The 22,628-nt window shown below is 39.5% G+C and overlaps 1 protein-coding gene and 1 pseudogene across 3 annotated transcripts in view; one reads left to right on the forward strand and one right to left on the reverse strand.

Moving 5' to 3' along the window:
* The window catches only part of HDAC8 (histone deacetylase 8), a 259,389-nt gene that overhangs the window by 105,607 nt on the left and 131,154 nt on the right, over positions 1 to 22,628 (reverse strand). The gene's annotated exons all lie outside the window — the stretch shown is intronic.
* On the forward strand, positions 15,261 to 16,082 carry LOC121169436 (annotated as a pseudogene).

Raw genomic sequence — 22,628 nt, forward strand, 5'->3', positions numbered from 1 at the left:
TGGTGATATTTGTAGTAATTTTCAGTTTTTTATTTCAGCTTTTTAAGACCACTAATTGTTGCAATTTTTTTCTCATCACAAATACTCACTTGCTCCTAATTTTATACTCATAATCCAGTGTTGTTGCTGTTGTTGTTTTTGGTTAACTTAAAAAGCTTCTGCCTTTGCTCTGTCTTTGCCTGCATAACTACATAAGCTCAGGCCTATAAAACCCTGGGCTGCTCGTGCCCTCTCTAATAAGATTTAACCAATGATCCCACATCTGTGGCTTCCTTGTAGATTATGAATCTTTCCAGGCTGGGAACTAGCCCTCTGCTTTTTAAACGCCTGCAGAATGCTGACACATAGTAGTCACTTAATAAATGATTGTTGCTTAAACTAATGAACTAACAAATGAGCAGAAAGAACAGAGGATGTGTGCTAATTAGGGAAATGAGTGGTCTGGAAGATTAGCCGGGAGGATTTGTGGATGAACACAGAAACAAGAAGGGAGTAGTCAAAGTGACCAAAGAATGTTAATTACTTTTTAAAAAGGTGATTAGTCTCCTAGTTTCAGACTACTTTAAGAATAGAAAAGGTCTGTTCTTTGATACATTGAATTTTAAAGGAAAGCAATTCTCCACTTTCAAAATGGAGTAACTGTGGTCTCCTTGGAGGCGCAAGGCCTTTCCTCCGTCCTGTCTGCTATTCAGTATCCATGGGACCTTGCTCCACCATTTAAACTCTTTGACAGCTTTCCCCTCTATAAATGTCAATACATGCTTAACACAATTGCAAGGGCTACATGAAATAATGCCTGTGAATACATACAGCAAAGCACCTGGCATGGAGCAAGGCTCAGGTTCATTTCCTTTCATTATTTGTTTTGTTTTGTTTTGTTTTTTTACATTTTATTATTATTGCTATCATGTTATGATACAGTTCCATATTCCCGTATCCCCTCCTCAATTTCCCCGCCCCAACTAGTTCCTTTATATCATTACTAACATATACTTCTTCATACTAAGTCATATGTCCATCATTGCAGGCATGGACAATGGCAGAGAGTCCAGAATCCTATTGTCAAGATATAGTAAACGGTTTCATTGTAAGTCCATCTTTGTCTTGAAACAGAAATGCATACCACACTGCATCCTCACATTTGGATGTTAGTCTCCATTTCACATCTACTGTACATTCTTTTAAATGAAAAGTCATGATTCAAAATCAACAATAAAAGAAAATAGAAATTTACAATGCCATGAAGTTAAATGACATGTTATTAGATATGACAGTCTCCATTACACAGCTACTATACATCCCCTTAAATGAAGAGCCACAAAACAAACTCAACATCCAGGAGAAAAAAGAAACTAACAACACCAAGAAGTTAAACAACTTGCTATTAAATGACTAACGTGTAGCTGAAGAAATGAAAATCAAGAACCTTCTTGAAGAAAATGATGCCACTGCATGATCTACGAGTCATTGAAGAATTTAATCAAAAGAATGTTTTGTTGGGGCTTTTAACTGACCGACATTTTACTCTGTTAGCTCTACCTTCAGATCAGAGAAGGTCTCCCCAAGAAGCCGTTGAACTTATCTGGACAATAAGATCCTGGACTCTATGCTAGGTATATGCTTGCATGAAGGAATCTCAACTAAACTTGAACTGTGGTTATGCAGCAAGGTGGAGGAATCCACCATGGGGGGAGGGTTGTGGGAGGGGTGGGGGAAATCCCAGTGCCTATAAAACTGTATCATATAATACAATGTTATTAAACAATAAAAAAAGAATTTAATCAAAAGAAAGTGTTTTGAAGAGGTGAAACCAACAGAAAACAACAAAACCCATGTGATATAGTTTCTGCTGATCTTTGAAGTGTGTCTCCTACAGACAATAAACAGATGTTTTGCTTTTTAATCCAGTCTACTAATCTATGATGTTTGATTGCGCTTAAGCCATTTAAATTCAGAGTTAAATATACATGGGTGGTACTTTAGTCCTGTCATTTTAGGAATGAGTTGTTCATTAGTTTAGTCTTCTGTTGTCATTTTGCTGGGATGTTCTTCACATTTGCCTTTGTTTTTGGTAGGTGCTATTCCTCTTCTCTGTCAAGAGAACATCTTGAAGTATTATTTGTAGGGCAGGTTTGAAAGAGGCATATTCTTTTAACTTTTCTTTACTGTGGAAGAATTTCATTTCATTTTCAAAGGCAAAGGAAAGCTTTGCTGGGTATGTTACCCTAGGCCAACAATTTTTTGCTTTTAGAATCTGGAATATGTCACTCCATTTTCTTCTTGCCTGTAGAGTTTCCTGTGAGAGATCTCCTGTGAGCTTAATTGGCATTCCTTTATGTGTCAGTTGATTTTTTTCATGTGCACATTTAAGGATCTTTTGCTTATGTTCAATTGAAGAGAACTTGATGATCATGTGTCTTGGTGAAGATCACTTTTGGTCAAGCCTGTTGGGAGTTTTGTGCCCCTCCTGGATGTTGTTTCCCAAATCTTTCCCCAGATTGGGGAAATTTTGCTTGGTTATTTCATTAAATACATTTGCAAACTCAGCTTCTCTTTCTGCACCTTCCAGGACTCCCATTACTCTTATATTTGGCCTTTTAATAGTGTCTTTCAATTCTTGAATACTTTTTTTGGCCTCATCCAGCTCTGCTTCCAGCTTTTTGTTTGCTTCCCCCTGGTGACAGGAAATATCTTCCAATTCAGAGATTCTTTCTTCTGCTTGCTTCATTCTATTTTGGAGACTCTCCACTGTACTTTTAATTTGCTCTACTGTGTTCTTAATTTCTGATATTCCAACCTTGATTTGCTTTACTGCTTCCTTAAATTCTTTGAACTCTTGCATGAGCTTCTCATTTTTGACCAGAATCTTTAAAATGAGTCTTATGGATTCTGTGTCCTCCATTTTCTCAATGTTTTCCTCAGTCAACTCTGAGGTTGGCAAAGGCTTTTGCTCCTTTGAGGGGAGTTTTCAGTAATATTCATTGTGCCTCTGTCTCTTCTTTTGCTTCTGATCACTGTACTTCTGGTTAGCAGAGTCTTCTTCTTGTGGTAGGTTTCTAAACTGTGTCACCCACAGGTCTACAGTGTGATTTTACTTATTGCTGTTGGTACCCAGCTCTTTGCTTGCAGCCAGTTGTGCCACTCCCTCCAGTAGGTACCAGGTCTGGGTTCTTATGTTAGACTTCCACCATGGTCTCCACAGCCCCAGCTCTTGGCTCACCACTCTCCACCTCCTGTGATATCATTGCTGAGGTTACACTGTTGGCTCTGCAGCCTTTCTCCCACTTCTGGTTGGAACAGGTCCCATGATTAGGGAGACACCATGTGTCCTAAATAACTAGGGTGTTGGTGCTGCTGATCTTGTCGGAACCTGTGGGACGTTAGGTCTTATGGCCATATGGACCTATTTTGACCGGTACGATGCCACAGTCAGTATTATTTTCCTGCGGGACCTCAGTGAGTTTTTGTCAGCTCAGCACATGCACAGTACTGTTGTCCCCTGCAGTCCCAAAGCCATTGCCACAGTGCACAAAATGGTGCCTGACACACCACCACTACAGTTCTTGATCTGCTGGCCATCAGATCGGAAGGCTACCTAGACCTGCCCTGGATGGAACCTGTAGAATGCCACATCATTGCAGTTCGCTGAGTCACAAATGAGCTCACTCCCAGCTCAGAGTGAGCTCTGTCCTTTCCTTTGCCCTTTCCTTCTTATGCAAAACGGCACCCAATTCAGCTCTAGGGGGCAGACTGGGCTGTGAAATCCACCCTGTTCTCGCACTGGGCATCTGAGATTTGCTGCTCTGTCTCTGCTCCTGGTCAAATCAAACGGAACAGCAGGATGGACAGTTCTTTGGATTTACCTCCCAAGCTCTCAGTGAAAGTCCCTTCCCACCTGGTTGCTGGTGGAGTTCCAGCTGCTGGTGGTGATAAGATCGCCATGCTGAAGTATCCGTCACTGCAACACCACGCTGCTGTGCCCGCTGCTTTCCTGTGTCTGTCAGTCTCCAGGTACCCTTCTGCTGTTGTTCTGTCCTTTCTTATTTCTTGAAATATGTCCTCTCTGCTTCATTCTGATTAAATGTTTCTCTGTCTGTTTAAACGCGTCCTTACCCTACTCTGCCATCTTGATTCTCCTATTTGCTTTTTTTCAGTGAGGTTTGATCATTTCCTTTAATGAGGCAGTTTCCTCACCTGTCTGATCCCTAGTTCCTTTGCCATCCCTTTCTAAGGAGGCACTATGTTCATTCTCACCTCGGAAGAAACCCTAGCTTCACACAGGGATACTCTTTCTTCCTGGACAGTTCTTTCCTGGTTACAAAATTATGCCCAGACGTCTATAAGGCCAATGTGTGAAACATAGGCATATTCTACATTAAAAGCCAAAACAGAGTCCAGTTTCCATTGGGGCAGATATTTTGTAGCTTTGGTATGCACCTGCAGCTGAAGCAGGGAATCAGCAGACAAATGAAAGTCTCTAACATGGCTTGTAATTAATTCCTTTGCTTTTTATTTGGAGAAATTCTAGGTGTAAATCAGCTGGTGAACACCCACGACCTGCACCTAGCCCCTCCTGTTACAGTCTTAGCTGTGCTGGCCAGAGATGCCGCCTCCACACCAAGGTCAGAAACTGTCAGTGCTGAAGGTGTTCTGCCTTCTCATACTAGTGAGAAGTGACTGTGGGATATTGTCTCACAAAGGCAAGATGCTGGCTGCAAAGGTCAGCATAGAAAATAATGTAGTCAAATGCTTTGGGGTCCTTTCAACTCGTACGGCTGCTGTGTGGGCTGCCCATTCTCCTATTCAGAAGTCTGCAAAGTTTAAGCTGAAAACAAATGCTTCACAGGGCATGTGTGTATGTGGACTGAGGCAAAAAGAAGATTGGAGTGAGCAATAGGGCCTTGTCTACTACCCAATTAAGAACTGAACTACCCATTAAGAACTGAAGGTGAAAGCATGCGGCAGGAGGTTGCTGTTCCCTGTCAAAATTGCCTCCCAAAGCCCATCAGTGCTCCCTTTTCCCAGGTGCCAAAATGAGGGCTTGATTGGTCTTTCTTTATGTTGTTTTCATTTCACCAATAGTTGGTAGCTGCATAAGTTGTAGAAATTAGCTCTTCAAACAGGCTGTATTCATTTGTTGTGAACATATTAAGGAAATACTCTTGGTTTATACAAATCAAGAAAAATTTCATATGAATAGAATGCAATTTCTAAAAACTGATTTCTTTTCTACCTTTCAGATAGAAATTACCTATGACTATTTTTCATCTTTTCTTTTGCCCCCTCTTTTTATTATTTTTAAAAGATTTATTTGACAGTCTGTGATGGTAGCCTAGAGGGTAAAGTCCTCGCCTTGTATGTGCCAGTATCCCATATGGGGCACAGGTTCTAATCCTGGCAGCTCCACTTCCCATCCACTTCCCATCCAGCCCCCTGCTTGTGGCCTGGAAAAGCAGCAGAGGATGGTCCAAAGCCTTAGGACCATGCAAGGAAAATCTGAAGGAAGCTCTTGTGTGGGAGACCTGAAGGAAGCTCCTGGCTCCTGGCTCCTGGCTTCAGTTTGACTCAGCTCTGGCCATTGCAGCCACTTGGGGAGTGAACCAGCCAACAGATTTTTCTCTGTGAATCTCACTTTTCAATAAAAATAAATATTTTCTTAAAGACAGAGTGACATAATAGTGTGAATGTGTGAGAGAGAGAAAGAGAGGGGGGATGGATATATCTCCTGTTGGTTCACTCCCCAATGCCCACAGCACCATTTCTCTCATTTTAGAGAAAGGGTTATTTTGCATCCTGTCTAGGGGGAAATCCCTTCCTTGGGTTCTGGATTTTACTTCCTTTTGCCTTCTCTGTGCAATCTTGAACACTTGATTATTTCCTTTCCTCTTGGTGACCTTAAATGCACTACTCAGTTAACAAACTTCAAGCCATTTTCCTTAAAACAAAGAACTGCTCTTGAACTATGGTTCCTTGGAACATTGTATAAAAAAATTAGAATAACTTTTCTGCCTCCGCTCCACTTAAAACTCATCTTCCCATTTCCTACTACTTTCTTTCAACATTAGAAACTAAAACTTAGGTTACAAAGAGCTTTACAGCAAGGCCTTCTTGCACTGTTGCTCACTTCCAGTCACGCGTTCAAATGGGTTCTCACAGTACACACTGCTATTATAGTACTTAGCAACTCAAATGGTAATTGGTTAACCTTGTATTGCTATCTATTTACTTGTATTTGTGTCATTTCTGCTAAACTATGAGTCCCTAAAAGGAAGTGATTTGGACTTTATCTCAGTATTCTCAGGAAAGAAGGTTTTACAGTATGTGGGAAAGAAGGGAACTAGCAGGTATTGAAGCAGAATCATGTGCCAGTTTTTCTGTGAGTTCACTGTCATTATACTTACTTTACAGATGAGAAAGTTGAAGTTTACAGACTTCCAGGAAGTTGCCTAAAGTCACATTACTATTTAATAACATAGCTGCAACTCAAATTAAGGTCTTTCTAATTTCAAAAGTCTGTGCCCTTTCTACCATACTGCCTCCATTATCCTACAGTTCAAGTTCGCATTCTACCAATTCTCTAGTGTCTTTACTCTATCATCCTCTCTCTCTCTGACCTCAGAGATATTCCAGTTCCCCGAGGCCTGTTTTTTCCATTTATCTGCCCTCTTTTGGACTCATATCCAGTTAAGATACCCAGTTATGATATAACTTGAACCTTCTTCAGACACCAACCCTAACTTCTTTGTTTTGTTTCATCTGCCTGGAAAAACCACTGTATCCTCTGCCCCATGCCCCACAATTTACTTTCCCTGTTCTGTCACCACAGAGAAAATTTTAACACTGCACAACTGAAAATACAAACCTATGCTTTACAAATTTACATTGCATTTTCCACGCTTTTTCACTGCGTTTCCATTTGTCTCTGCTAGGCTTCATCTCTCACTGTTCTTCAGTATTGCTCTGACATTTAACACTTTTTTCTGTTCTCTTATTTACCTCTTCATTCCCTCACTTTGGTATATTTTAGAACAGTTTCATTCTTATTTTGCTATCATAAACAAAGCTGAGAATTCTTGTACATATATATATATTTTTTTTCATCTGACAGTGATTTCTTCTTTACTTTTCAAAATCTTTATTTTTTTCCAGGGGCAGACAGATAGTTATTTCATTCACTAGTTCACTCCCTAAATGCCTGTAATGACTGGAGCTGGGCTGAGCCTGAAGCCAGGTGCAAAAAACTCAATCCAGGTCTCCCAGGAGGGTGACCAGAACTAAATTACTGGAACCATTTCTGTTGCCCTCCAGTAATTGCTTTAGCATGAAGGTAGAGTCAGAAGCCAGAGGTGAGGACTGAATTTAGGCATTGCAGTGTGGTACAGGGTATCTTAGCTACCAGGGTAAACCCCATTTTGAGTTTCTTTTCATTTTATTTTTCTTTAGATTTATTTATTTTTACTTGAAAGTCAGAGTTAGAGAGGGAGAGAAGCAGGGGGTGGTGGTGAAGAGAAGGGAGTGAGGGAGGGAAGAGAAGGGAGAGAAGACAGAGACAGAGAGAGAGAGAGAGAGAGAGAGAGAGAGAGAGAGAGAGAGAGAGAGAGAGAGAGAGAAATCTTCCATTCCTCAAATGGCTGCAACAGCCAAACAGCCAGAACTGGGCTGAACTGAAGGTAGAAGTCAGAAGCTTTTTCTGGATCATGCACCAGAGGCCAAGGCACCACTGCTTTCCAAGCAGGAAGCTGGATCAGGAGTGGAGCTGTTGAGACATGAACCAGTGCCCACATGGGATGCTAGCATAGCAGGTAGGGGATTAGTCTGCATGCTATTGTGCTGCTGCGTTGGTTCTTGCAATTTCTTAATAGAAAACTTCGTGAAAAACTGCTGTTGTTGCTATTTTCTCTATTTTCTATTGACCCCTCAATTTATTGTTGTCAGGCCTCCGCTCCTTCACCAAGGATATCAGTAACTTTCACATTACCAAATCTAACCCCATACTTGCAGGTTCATAGCTGATCAGAGCACTTGGGATAGGTGATACAGCTCAGTATTTTCTCCATCTTTTGACTTCTTATTCCTAATCTGGTATTATTTCAATAAAAATTAACTAAAACTTGATGTTTATCTGGCACATATGGTGCCTTAATATTTAAGGACTTTCCAGGTATTACATATATATTGAATTCTCAAGTAGTTGTGACTTAGGCGATTTAACTTTCCCAATGTTATTTAACTGATAAGTGACAGAGCCCAGGTGATATAAATTCACGTAGACGGAGTCCAGATTCTATGATTTTAATGACTGTTATATTGTTTATCTTTGTGAACATGTTTTTGTTTTTGGTTTTTCAATTTCCTTTGGGAGATCATTTTTCTGTTTTCTTAAACATTGAGTTTTCAACATTCCTTCTTTGGCTTATAGGCTCCCTCTCACACACTTCACTGGGTAACTGCTTTTTACTTGCTCTTAGGACTCAGATCTATATCCAGTTATGACTTATCCCCTGAACTTTACACTTTCATATTGCACCTTAGATGGATTCAATTGGGTGTTTCATTGGCACCTAGTATGCAATGTAAAAAAAATGGCTTGCTTTTAGTGCTGCTTCTTCTATATTTGTTATTTAGTAACATCATATAGCTACCCAAACCAGAAAACATGGTGACATCACAGATTTCTCCCTCTCCTTTGCCTCCAGAATCCAATCAATCACCAAGCTGTATTAATTCAACTTCGTAAACATTTCTTAAATCTTTCCCTTGCTTGCATCCCTACTTCAAACTCTTCGTCATTTGCCTGACATATTGCAATAGCCTCCAGCCTGGCTTTTCTTAAATCATCCTGAGTCATCCTGAGACACAGATCTGAACATATCACTGCCCTTCCATGACTCAGTACTGTTAACAGGTACATTGCAGTTCTTTAGAACAACACCTAAAATTTTATGTAGCTAAGAACTTGAATTCTGGATTTAAACTGCCTGGCTTGAATCAAAGCTTTGGGAGTGGATAATCTGGGCAAAGTACCCACTAGCCCTCAAAGTTTCTAGAGGTGCACTGAAATTATGAGGATTTAGTGAGATACCCACATAAGGTACTTACTACAGTTCCTGGATTTCAACTGCTTAATAATTATTAGCTTATGTCAATATTGTAAATCAAATCTCATTTCCTAGCATTCCATGCCTCCAAGTTTCTGTTCTAATAATACTGAATCACTTAGAGTTCCCTAAATGCATCACATGATTTAGTGGCAAAAAGCTCAGCCTAGCATTTTATAAATTGTTGGGATAATATGGGTTTCATTGAGCTATTAGAAGACCGGGTGACATAACTTCAATAAATCACTCCATTGTCCATCTAATTAAATTATTCAAGTCAGAACATCAAACCATTCATATCTAGTTTATCAGTATGTATATATATCCTATTTTCCCAGGATATCATTCTTTCCATCTCCACTGTCATTACTACCATCTGCCAGTTGGTTTCCATGCGTCCATTCCTACCTTCCTAACCCCTCCACACAACAGCCAGAGTAGTTTTAAAATGTACACGAAATTATGATGCTTACACTATAAGCCTTCAGTGGCTTCCCACTCTAACGAGAATGTGATTGAACTCTTCAGCATGACCTACAGTGTCTTGCGGAGTCTGGTTCCTGCCTATTCCATTTCATAAGTTTTTTCCCGTTCCTCAATAGCTCTAGCCATAGTGGCTATCTTTTAGTAAACAGAGTATATCAAGCTCCTGTTTCATGCCTCAACACCTTTGTATGTACACAGTCACTTCTTGGGTCTGGAACATTTGTCTTTGGTTGTGTGTGTGTATGTGTGTGTGTGTGTGTGTGTGTGTGTGTTTCACCTGACTCTCACTTTTCAAGTTCTGGCCTTAGATGAATCTTCAGAGAAGATTCTTTCCTATTGACTCTATCCAAATTTCTGTATTAGTTTCTTTTTCTGCATTGTACATGCTTCTTTCATCATGCTTTTGAGTTTGTAGCATTTTTTTTTTGCACCAATTACCAATTTTTAAAAATTCACCTTACTCACTAGATTTTAAGTTCCACAACACAGGGACCACATTTAGATTGCTCATCATTTTAGTCCTAGCACTGGGCATTGTCTGGCACATTGGTAGCATTCAACAGTCACTGAATAACCAAGTGGATTACTAACTCAAACAAGCAATAGATCAGAGAGGTTATATAAATGTTCTTTTAAAACTTTTAGGTAAGAAAAACATTCCAGATTTAGCAATTTAATTTTTGAGATAATCCATCTATTTCAATAAGCTGAACAGACTTGTAGGAGATCTTGAGCAAGAAAAAGAAATACTTAAAAAAAGGCTGGTTCTTAGGTCCTGTACGCTTATAACTCAAACAGTGACTATTTTAACCACCAGAAACCAATAATTCTCTAGAGAGGGCAATTTATCTCTGTCATTAGGACATTTGGGAATGTCTGGAGACATTCTTGATTGTCCAGTCTGGTGGGGTGGGCAGGGAGTATGCTACTAGAATCTATTGCATGGAGGCAAGAATGTCCCTGTGCATCAATGCTTAGCACACACAGAAGATGTCAACTATCACAAAGCCAATAGTGTTGGGGCTGAAAAGTGAAAAGAGAAAAAAAAAGTGAGGTCCTATCTATTTTGTGAATCATAACAGAATGGTCAAACATAGGTGTTAGCTTTCTAGATGATTTGAAAGCTCAATAATGAAGAATTAATAAGCTCTCTTGTTTTGTAAGATTGACTTCTATTGTTAAGAGCAGGCTTCATTTTAAACAAAGAGTCCATTGATGTGCTTCAGGAAATTGCTGAATGCTCTGAAACTGTACCCCAAACTGTTTATATAGAAGTGGATTGCATGTTTCACAAAATGTTTACAAAGATATATGTTGGAGGGTTGTCTCTTAGAGCTGCCCAGAGAGGCAGATAAGTGTGGTGAAAGCTCAGCTCAGTATCTCCTTCAATTTTTCTTTTTAAAGATTTATTTATTTTTATTGGAAAGTTGGATTTACAGAGAGAATTAGAGACAGAGAGAAAGATTTTCTGTATGCTGTTCACTCCCCAAGTGGTTACAACGGCCAGCCAGAGCTGACCTGATCCAAAGCCAGGAGCTTCTTCTTGGGACTCCCACAGGGGTGCAGGGTCCCAAGGCTTTGGGCCATTCTCTATTGCTTTTCCAGGCCACAGTAAAAAGCTGGAAGGGAACTGGAGCAGCTGGGATACTAACAGGTGCCCGTATGGGATTCTGGCATGTTCAAGGCAAGGACATTAGCCTCTAGGCTACCGTGCTGGGTCTGCTCAGCATCTCCTTATGTTTTTCCCCACCCCGGGAGTGCCCTGCCAGGTTTTTTCCTTTTCTTTTTTTTTTTTTTAAAGATTTATTTTATTTTTATTAGAAAGTCAGATATTACAGAGAGGAGGAGAGATAGAGAAGAAGATCTTCCATCCGATGATTCCCTCCCCAAGTGACCACAACGGCCAGTGCTATGCCGATCTGAAGCCAGGAATCCCGAGCTTCCTCCAGGACTCTCACATGGGTGCAGAGCCCCAAGGCTTTGGGCTGTCCCCGACTGCTTTCCCAGGCTACAAACAGGCAGCTGGATGGGAAGTGGGGCTGCCGGGATTAGAACTGGCACCGATATGGGATCCCAGCGTGTGCAAGGTGAGGACTTTAGCTGCTAGGCTACCATGCTGGGCTCACTATCTTCTAACTTGTCAGAGTAATATGGGTTTCATAGGGCTGTTTGAAGACCAGGTGACATAATTTCTATCAGCCCTACTGAAACATTAGCTATATAGCAGATGCTCAACAAATGTGAATTCACTTCTTTCTCAGAGGCTTCATTTGAGGACTGAATAAAGTTATGTTTTGAAAACTAAATGTAACAATGCAGGTTGGCATGTTTTCAGGCCTGTAGGAGAAGTTTAACTTATTTTCTCCCATGCATTCCTTACACTTAAATTCTGGGTCCTGTCATTGGCATTAGGAAAAAGAAAGTCCAGAAATAGAATAGATTTAGATTTGAATTCTGGTTTCGCTATTTTCCTAGTTGGTTGTAAGCAAGTTATATCCAAAGATTTTTTTTCATTGGCAAATGTGGAATTATGCCTAACTTCCAGGGTTGCTGAGAGACATCTATGAGATAATGTATGTAAAGGATTTAGCACATATACCTCAAATAGTTAGTATTTAATACATGTTAGCTTCTCATTTAAACAGTGATTAAATCCCACTTATATCAAGCTTTTATACAATAAAAAGGATAGTTTACAGAATGCAAGTTCTAATAACCTTATCTATGTTTCAGATATACAATTTCCAGTATTTGTTTTCATTCATACTCACTTCTACTCACAAGATGATAATATTTCATTTAGACAAGTGGCTAGTGCTTCATCCTATGAGCTGTCAGTGTTGTCAAGTTCTGTCAGGCTAAATCTAATTAGCACTCAGTAAAGTACCATGTTCAATTTCTTTATTAGTTAGGTACTTTTGTGATAGTGTGCAGCCAGCTGATAGCTAGCACTCGCTTGGCTGTTAACCGCAAGCAGGGATAGCTCGGAAACGGATATTCTGTGTCCTGCCCTTCCTACCTCCTCTTGGGCCATTCAACTTCAATGAACCTGTGAAACCAGGAGGCTCCTTGCACAGGTTCACCCCTTCTGACTGGTGCGTGTCCTGCCCCTCTTGATTTTCACACCATTCAAGTTAATTGACAGCACAGAAATGTCTCGGGAGGTTACGTGCACCTGCCTCTTCCTGCCTTCTACTGTGCCACTTTAGGTTAATTAACTATAGGGAAACTTTGGGCTCCAGCAGCTCACTCTCTTCTCCTGACACTTAGTTAAATGAATGCATGAAACTTACCCTGTAAGGCTTTCAATCTGATCAGAGGATGAGAGCTTAAAAACCCCTCACTTCTGCCAGTGGGTCCTGGAGTGCAGAGGGAGCTGCTATTGCGAAGGTTGGGCAATAAATACTCCTCTTAACATCTCACATTTTTGTCTGGTGTGATCTCTATTGTACTCTGCAACACTTTCTGAGTACCAAAGTCTTAGCATTGAGGGACTAAGAACAAATAAGTCCCTGGATATGAGGCATTTTCCCATTATTTACTGAAAATATCTACTATTTATTTACTTCTTATTATATGACAGCCACTGTCCTAAGCACATTATTTGAAACATTTAAACCTTGTCCTAATCTTTATAGTTGAGGAAATTGAGGCTTGTTAAATAATTGGTTTGACTTGACTAGTACATATTACTATGGTTTCTCTGCAGAGATTGTCATTGAAAGTAGGTCTGCCTGATAAATATATTTAATTTAAGTTTTATTTATACAAGTTTATTCACATTGAAAAAAGTCATCCACTCAGTGAAAATTTAGTCTTGACTTGTGGCTTCTGGTAATGATGTAATTAACTTCAATTTTGATTGAAGAATCAATCAGACCAAGCCTTAGAATAAACTGTTTGGTGGTATTGGAGAACATTCAAAACCAAACAGAAATAGAAGAAATTCAACCCCTGAATGAAGGGAATCAGACTGAGGGAGAGTCACATTTACTTGTGTTTCATGTGATATGTAGTAGGGTTTAAGCAGAAAGATACAGGCTTATTAGCCCAAAGATCAGAGCCTAGACTGTTGAAAATCTAAAGGTCTTATCAAAGATTTACTCATTAAGACAAGGATCCAGAAAACTTCAATTTGAATGAAGAAAGACAATCAACCAATGTTAGCACTAAGATGACACATAAGCTGGAATTATCTGACAAGGACTTTAAGGCAGCTACCATAAAATATCTTAAACAGCAATAGAAAGTACCCTAGGAAAAATGAAAAAAGAGAAAGTATCAGCAAAAACATAGAAAACATAAAAATGAACCAAATGGACATTTTCAAACCAAAAAAAGCCACAGCAACCAAAATAAAAACCTTACTGAATAATTAAATGGTGTTTAGAGATGACAGAGAAGCAAAGCAGTGAACTTGAAGACTGAACAACAGAAATATTCCAATCTGAGAAACAGAAAAAAAAAAAAAACACTGGAAAAAACCTAACAGACTCTGGGCCCTTTGGCACAAAACCAAAGGAACAACTATGTCATCAGATTCCAGAAAGAGAATGAAAGAAGGTGGCATTGAACCAATATTCAAAGAAATGCCTGAAACTTTAAGTTTAGTGAAAAATACAATCCTACAAGATCAGGAAGCTGAACGAACCCTAAGTATAAAAAGTCCAAAGAAGTTAACTTCAAGATATGTAATAATCAAGTGTCTGGAAAATAAAGACGAAGAAAGCGCTAAGAGAAAAATAGTACATTACTCGCATAGGGCTAATAATTTGAATGACACTGTGTTGCCCATTTGAAACCATGGAGGGCCAGAAGGAAGAGACTTTAAGTGCAGAAAGAGAAGACTGCCAATTTGGGATTCTTCCTGAAAATTTCCTTTAGGAGTGAAAGGAAAACTAATAAACATTTTGATGAAGTAAAACAAAGAGAACTTGTCAGCAGATCTATCATAAAAGAAGGAAAGAAAGAAGAAGAATAAAAATATGAGTATATACAATAGATTTTTTTATCCTCTTGAGTCTTCTAAACTATGTTTGGTGTCAGAAACAAAGCTATAACACTAACCATTGTGGTTCTCAAAAGTATGTAGAAGAAAATTTAAAGACATAAAGGTTAGAGGGTAAAAGAACATAAAGGATGGTAAAGTTCATGAAATGTTGACACTAGTAGATTTTGGTAAGTTACCTATATATAATTTATTAACTAAAGCAAGAACTAAAAAGCCTATGCAAACTGATATACAAACAAAAAAAAACATACTGTAGATTAAAAAAATGGAAATTTTGAAAAATGTCGTCAACTCAGTAAGAAGGCAGGCAAATAAAATAGATGGAATAAACAATAAAATAGCACATTTATGCCTTAACATCCATCATTACAGTAAGTGGTTTAATCACACCAGTTAATTGAAATATAGGCAGAATGGAATAGAAACACGATTTACCATAGCTTGTATACAATATAAATGATATCTGGAACTTGAAAGAAAAATGGTATGAAAAACTTTTTTTTTTCCAAAGATGGTATGAAAGGGAAGCCACTTGGCCAGGGTGGAATCAGTGTGCCTTGGGATTCAGGGAATGAAACTGAACCCAGTGTATGACCCTGTGCTGGTCAGTGATGAGCTTGGCCTTGGGGTTCCATGGGGTTCAGCTTACAGATGGGAAGCAGAATATGATGGAAACAGATGCCTTGTATAAAAGGAAAGTGTTTTGACCTGGTAGAAGAGTACAAAATGGACAAGAGGAGAGGAATCACTTTTATCTTCAGTCATGAGAGGTTCTTCTGGCACTTACTGCTGCCAGAAAGATGGTGCATCAAAGCAGACTGGGACAGTCTTATTTGCAGGTTTTCAGATCTAGGATTTGAAGTGAAGAGCTTTAATGATCTTAAAGCAGAATTACTACTCAAAATTCATGAGATGTCAACCTATAGCCACATAGATGCCAACTGCTTCTTATGGGTCTTCCTGAGGCATGATGAAGGAAATCATATTTATGCCTATGATGCCAAAACTGAAACCCAGACATTAACTGGCTTGTTCAAAGGAGACAAGTGCCAAAACCTGGTTGGAAAACCCAAGATATTTACCATCCACGACTGTCAGGAAAACAAGCATCATGTGCCCATCATCCCCCTCGAGGTGGTGGATCATGAGGGGAGTGGGCAAGGCGGCCACATAAGCGAAGTGGCTATAGCCTTGGTCTACATATGGTCTGCTGAAGCTGACTTCCTCACATGTTAATCAGTTCTCAAGGATATTATTCTTATGGGAAACAGTGAATGGCTCATGATACAGTCAAGATTTGTGTGAGGGGTTGGGAAAAATATGGCTCCTTCTTGGAGTTCATAGAACTCATGCTGGGAAACAGGAGAATCATTTTGCTCTAAGTGGACTATGGCAAAGAGCCCAGGGCCATCGGAAAGATGCAGGTTGCTTGCTTTGCCTCGATGCTATCTAAAAAGATGCATCTACTTCCAAAAGGTAGGAAATAAAGGCTTTTTTTTCTTATGATGCATGTTCAAAATGTTCCCCTTATGTCACCATCAATTTATAATGTTTTAAGGCTTAACATTCAACAGGAAGCTTCATTTTTATTTAAATAGCCCATTGTGAGTGTGGATTTAAGAGTTTGATATATATGGGAAAGACTGTCTATACCTACAATGACATGATACACTAAAATAGCAGAATGTTGGACTTGTGACTGTTGCTGAAGGACTATTCTATTGTAATAATATAGGGGAGGAGAATCGGGATGAAGCGGAATAGGATAAAAAAAACACATTTAAACAGACGGAGAAACACTTAATCAGGATGAAGCAGGGAAGACACATCACAGGAAATAGGAGAGGACAGAACAATAGCAGAGGGGTACCTGGAGACTGACAGATACAGGAAAGCAGCAAAAACAATGGTGTGGTGTTGCAGTGACTGATAACCCAGCAGCATTCAACTAATGGTGATTTGAACTCCACCAGCAGCTGGAACTCCACCAGCAACCAGGTGGGAAGGGACAGTCACCAAAAGCTCCAGAAGTGAACCCAGACAAAGAACTGTCCATTTTGATGGTCTGTGATTTGACCAGGAGCAGAGACAGAGCAGCAAATCTCAGATGCGCAGTGCGAGAACAGGGTGGATTTCACAGCGCAGTCAGCCCCCTAGAGCTGAATTGGGTGCCATTTTGTGTAAGGAGGCAAAGGCAAGGGAAAGGACGGAGCATGCTCTGAGCTGGGAGTGAACTCTTTTCTGACAGTGAACTGCAGCAACATGCAGTGTTCCATGGTTCCACCCAAGATAGGTGCAGGTAGCACTCAGACCTGATGGTCAGCAGATCAAGAACTGTAGTGGTGGTGTGTAAGGCACCATTTTGCACATTGTGGCAATGGCTTTAGGACTACAGGGGACAACAGTGAACTGTGCATGTGCTGAGCTCGCAAGAACTCACTGAGTTCAGTGGATTGCACACGTCCCACAGGAAAATAATACTGACTGTGACATCGTATGGGTCCATATTGCACCAGACCTAACGGACAACAGGTTCTGACAAGATCAGCACCACCAACAACCTAGTTATTTCGGAAACACGGTGTCTCCGCAATCGTGGGACCTGCTCCAACCGGAAGTGGGAGAAAGGCTGCAGAGACAACAGAGTAACCTCAGCAATGATATCACAGGAGGTGGAGACTGGTGAGCCAAGAGCTGGGGCTGTGGAGACCATGGTGGAAATCTAACATAAGAACCCAAACCTGGAACTTGCTGGAGGGAGTGGCACAATTGGCTGCAAGCAAAGAGCTGGGTACCAACAGCAATAAGTAAAATCACACTGTAGACCTGTGGGTGACACAGTTTAGAAACCTGCCCCAAGAAGAAGCCCCAGAAGTACAATGATCAAGAGCAGAAGACACATAGGCAAAATGGATATTCCTGAAAACTCCCCTGTAAAGGAGCAAAAGCCTTTGCCAACCTCAGAGTTAACTGAGGAAAACATTGTGAAAATGGGGGACACAGAATTCAGAAAACTCATTTTAAAGATTCTGGTCAAAAATGAGAAGCTCATGCAAGAGTTCAAAGAATTTAAGGAATATTAAACAGGAAATAGCAGCAAAAAAGCAAATCAAGGCTGATATATCAGAAATTAAGAACACAGTAGAGCAAATTAAAAGTACAGTGGAGAGTCTCCAAAATAGAATGAAGCAAGCAGAAGAAAGAATCTCTGAATTGGAAGATATTTCCTGTCACCAGGGGGAAGCAAACAAAAAGCTGGAAGCAGAGCTGGATGAGGCCAAAAAAAGTATTCAAGAATTGAAAGACACTATTAAAAGGCCAAATATAAGAGTAATGGAAGTCCTAGAAGGTGCAGAAAGAGAAGTTGAGTTTACAAATATAGTTAATGAAGAAATGGGGAAGATTTCCCCAATCTGGAGAAAGAATTGGGAAACAACATCCAGGAGGGGCACAAAATTCCCAACAGGCTTGATCAAAAGTGATCTTCACCAAGACATATGATAATCAAGCTCTCTTCAATTGAACATAAGCAAAAGATCCTTAAATGTGTACGTGACAAAAAAATCAACTGGGGCCTGGCGCAATGGCGCAAGTGGTTAAAGGTCCTCGCCTTGCACGCCCGGGATCCCATATGGGCGCCGGTTCTAATCCCGGCAGCCCCGCTTCCCTTCCAGCTCCCTGCCTGTGGCCTGGGAAAGCAGTCGAGGACGGCCCAAAGCTTTGGGAACCTGCACCCGTGTGGGAGACCCGGAAGAGGCTCCTGGCTTCAGATCGGCATAGTATCGGCCCGTTGCGCTCACTTGGGGAGTGAATCATTGGACGGAAGATCTTCCTCTCTGTCTCTCCTCTCTGTATATCTGCCTTTCCAATGAAAAAATAATAAAAATAAATCTTTAAAAAAAAAATCAACTGACATATAAAGGAATGCCAATTAAACTCACGGGAGATGTCTCACAGGAAACTCTACAGGCAAGAAGAGAATAGAGCAACATATTCCAGATTCTAATAGCAAAAAATGTCAGCCCAGGATAACATACCCAGCAAAGCTTTCCTTTGCCTTTGAAAATGAAATAAAATTCTTCCACAGTAAAGAAAAGTTAAAAGAATATGTCTCTTCCAAACCTGCCCTACAAATGATACTTCAAGATGTTCTCTTGACAGAGAAGAGGAATAACGCCAAACAAAACCAAATGCAAAGGGGAAGAACATCCCAGCAAAATGACAACAGAAGACTAAACTAATGAGCAACCCATTCCTAAAATGACAGGACCAAATTACCAGCTCTTCTTATTAACTGTGAATGTAAATGGCTTAATCTCAATCAAACGTCACAGACTAGTAGAGTGGATTTAAAAACAAAACCCATCTATTTGTTTCCTACAGGAGACACATTTCACCAACAAAGATCAGCAGAAACTACATTTCATAAATTTCTAATTTTTTTGTTAGTTTTGTCTCTTCAAAGCAGTTTCATCTGATAAAATTCTTCACTGACTCATAGATCAAACAGTAGCATCATTTTCTTCAAGAAGGTTCTTGATTTGCTTTTTCATTTCTTCAGAGACACGTTAGTCATTCAGTAGCATGTTATTTAACTTCATGGTGTTGTTAGTTTCTTTTTTCTCCTGGAAGTTGAGTTTGTTTTGTGTCTTTTCATTTAAGGGGATGTATAGTAGCTGTGCAATGGAGACTGTCATATCTAATAACGTCATTTAACTTCGTGGCATTGTGAATATTTATTTTTCTTTCTATTGTTGATTTTGTATTATGACTTTTCATTTAAGGGGATGTACAGTAACTGTGAAATGGAGATTAACATATCCAGATGTGAGGATACAATGTAGTATGCATCTGTACTTCCAAAGACAGACTTACACTGAAGCTGTTTACTATATCTTGACAGTAGGATGCTGGACTCTCTGCCATTGTCCATGCCTGCAATGATCGACATATGCCTGTGTATGAAGAACTATACTTTAGTAATGATATAGAGGAACTAGGTAGGGGGAGGGGGAAAATTAGGAAGGGGATAAGGGAAATCCCAGGAGCCTATGTAACTGTATCATAAAATGATAATAATAATAAAATGTAAAATGTGAAAAAAAAGAAAAGCAACACATAAAAATCAGTGGTCTTGGGCCTAGCGTGGTAGCCTAGCAGCTAAAGTCCTTGCTTTAGACAGACTAGGATCCCATATGGGCACTTGTTCTAATCCTGTCAGCCCCGCTTCCCATCCACTTCCCTGCTTGTAGCCTGGGACAGTCGACCTTCTGGCTAGAAGTAATCCTTGGACTATGGTGAATGAAGTGGAAATCCAGCAATACCTGGAAAAATACAGAGTTTGGAGTTCATAAAGGCCAGGGTGGTTACAAACTGTGGAGATGGAACTAAGTCAAAAATGCCATAGAAGCCCATTTCAGTCTTTTCATGAATATTCATTTGAACATGTATAAAGTAAAACTTAATAAGGACAGTACAGAAAATCACAAAGAAAATAATTACCAAGAGGTTATAAGATGAACTATCCCTGGAATCCACACCTGGCCCAAGTGGCAAGACTGTGCTAAATACACACTTGAGTATCAGTAGGGACTTTAGAGCAACAGTCTTCAAACTGAGATAAACCAGCCTTAGAGGAAAGTCTACTCAGGACCTACTCTAAATGAGCTTAAAACTCAGCTTTGAAAACAGCAAACTGATACTTAGGAACTTAACTACCTACCAGAAAAAAGTATACTCTTGCTGAAACCAATACAGAAAATTCAGCACTCAATAATGTAAATTCCCATCTGATATCCAAAAAAAAAAAAACCCTAGAAATATAGAGAAAGGAGCAAAAAAGTGATTTATAACCTGGAGAAGAATTAGTCAGCAGGAATAGACATCCAAATGAGAAAGTGATGAAATTAACTAAGGAGGATAAGCCAGTGATTATAATTGTATATGCTCATGGATATAAATAATACTTCAATGAGGAGGGAAACAGAATTTCTAGACATGAAAATACAAAATTTGAAATTAAAATTTTACTGAATGGCATTCATGGCAGTTACAGCACAGAAGACAAGACCAATGAACATGGACAAAAAGCAACAGAAACTCCTGAGAATGAATCACAGAGAAAATAAAAGATGGGAACAAACAGAAAAGGTCACAGTAACCCAAGGGCTGATAGAACTGGTTAAACCAGGTTTAGCTGCAGTACTGGAGGTAGAGAAGAAAATCAGGAATAAAAGAAATAATGGCAAGAATATTTCTAAATTTTCTTTTTAAAAAAATCAACCATGTACCTACAAACCCTGGAAGCTCAATGAACTCCAAACAAGATAGATACAAAGAAAAGAACACAAAAGTATATTATAATCAAGCTTCTGAAAATTAATTACAAAGAAAAAACAGAATAATTGATACACAGGAACACAGATAAAGGTTGATCATAGACTCTTCTGAGGAAATATGCAAGCAAGAAGACAGTGGGATGACATTTTTAAAGTGCAGAACAAAAAAATTATTAATCTACATATAACTCTATATCCAATCAGAATCTTTTAAAGGAGCTCAAAGATCCAAACATCAAGAAATAAGGACATGAAAATGTTAATAGGTATAATTTCATCAGTACATCTTGCTATGAATGTTTTATTAATGTACTTTATATATAAAATGATAACAGTAATCAAAACCTTTATAAAGTATTTGTAGAATATAAACTATTAAGATAAAATGAAGACTTTTCAGACAAACAAAAGCTGAAGCAATTTGTTGCTAATAGATCTTCATTGTAGGAAAATGAATAGAGGGTTTTTTTTTTTTAAAGCCAGAATGCAACTTGTACCAAACAGAAACTTTATCTGCACCAAGGATTGAAGAATACTGGGAAGAGCAAATACATAAGATATTTTCTTCTTCATTCTTTAACTTTTTTTTAAAAAAAGATTTATTTATGTTTATTGGAAAGGCAGATTTATAGAGAGAATGAGAAAAAAAGATCTTCTACCCACTGGTTCACTTCCCAAATGGACCCAATAGTCAGAGTTGAGCCAATCCGAAGCAAGGAGCCAGGAAGTGTCTCCTTCATGGGTGCAGGGTCCCAATGTCCTGGGCTGTCCTCCACTGCTTTCCTTAGCCACAGACAGGGAGCCAGATGGGAAATGGTGCAGCCAGGATACAAACCAGCATCCACACAGAATTCTGGTACCTACAAGGTAAGGACCTGGTCACCGAGCCATTGCGACAGGTCCTCCATCTATTAATTTTACTTAAAAGACAATTTATAGCTATGTTGGAAGCAACAGGCATGGTGTAGGTGTAGTGTCAAGAAGGCACAAGGCACTATGTCAGCCAGGTGGTAGAGAACACTTTGGCCAAAAAGTAGTACAGCCCAACTGGAGGTTTAAGGGTTGTGATGCAGAGCTACTCAGAGCTGGTACAGTCAAGCCAGTGTACTGCATTCCTTGGCTGATGTAGTAGTTGCCTAGCCTCTCTATATACCCTGATGGAGCCCATACAGCATTTGCCCCTCTTACAAGACCCCTTGCTGACATGGCTATGGGTCTTCCTCTCAATTCTTTTCCTTTAACTTCTCATTTATTTCTTAAGTCCTGGCATCCTTACCAGTACTCAGACTTCTTGACTCTGAACAAGTGGAGCACAGAAAGCTGTCTTTAATCTTTGCAATTTTGCTACTTAATAAATCATTATTTTGAAATCCAAGGGTTTCATTGCCACCTAGACAGAAATACAATAAGAATGTGGATTGTTGGCTTTAACACAGGGAGATAAGAAGCCCTTGTTTACTCAAACCAGAGGTGCAACATCTATGTGTATAGAAGCCAAAAAAGATGAAACTCAAGTATCAGTGAGGGTTCTAACTCACAGAGAGAATGGATTTACTTCTAAGAAACTGAATAAAAATATAAACAAGAAATGAAAATATAATTAAACTCATTTTATATATGTTATTATTTTACTTGATAGTGTCTTATATAACAGAACATTCCCAAATAGTTTCAAATGAATTCATCATTTAAGTT

This window comes from Ochotona curzoniae, unplaced genomic scaffold (genome assembly GCF_017591425.1).
Source record: "Ochotona curzoniae isolate NIBS_2020 unplaced genomic scaffold, NIBS_Ocur_1.0 scaffold_1852, whole genome shotgun sequence".
Lineage (NCBI taxonomy): Eukaryota > Metazoa > Chordata > Mammalia > Lagomorpha > Ochotonidae > Ochotona > Ochotona curzoniae.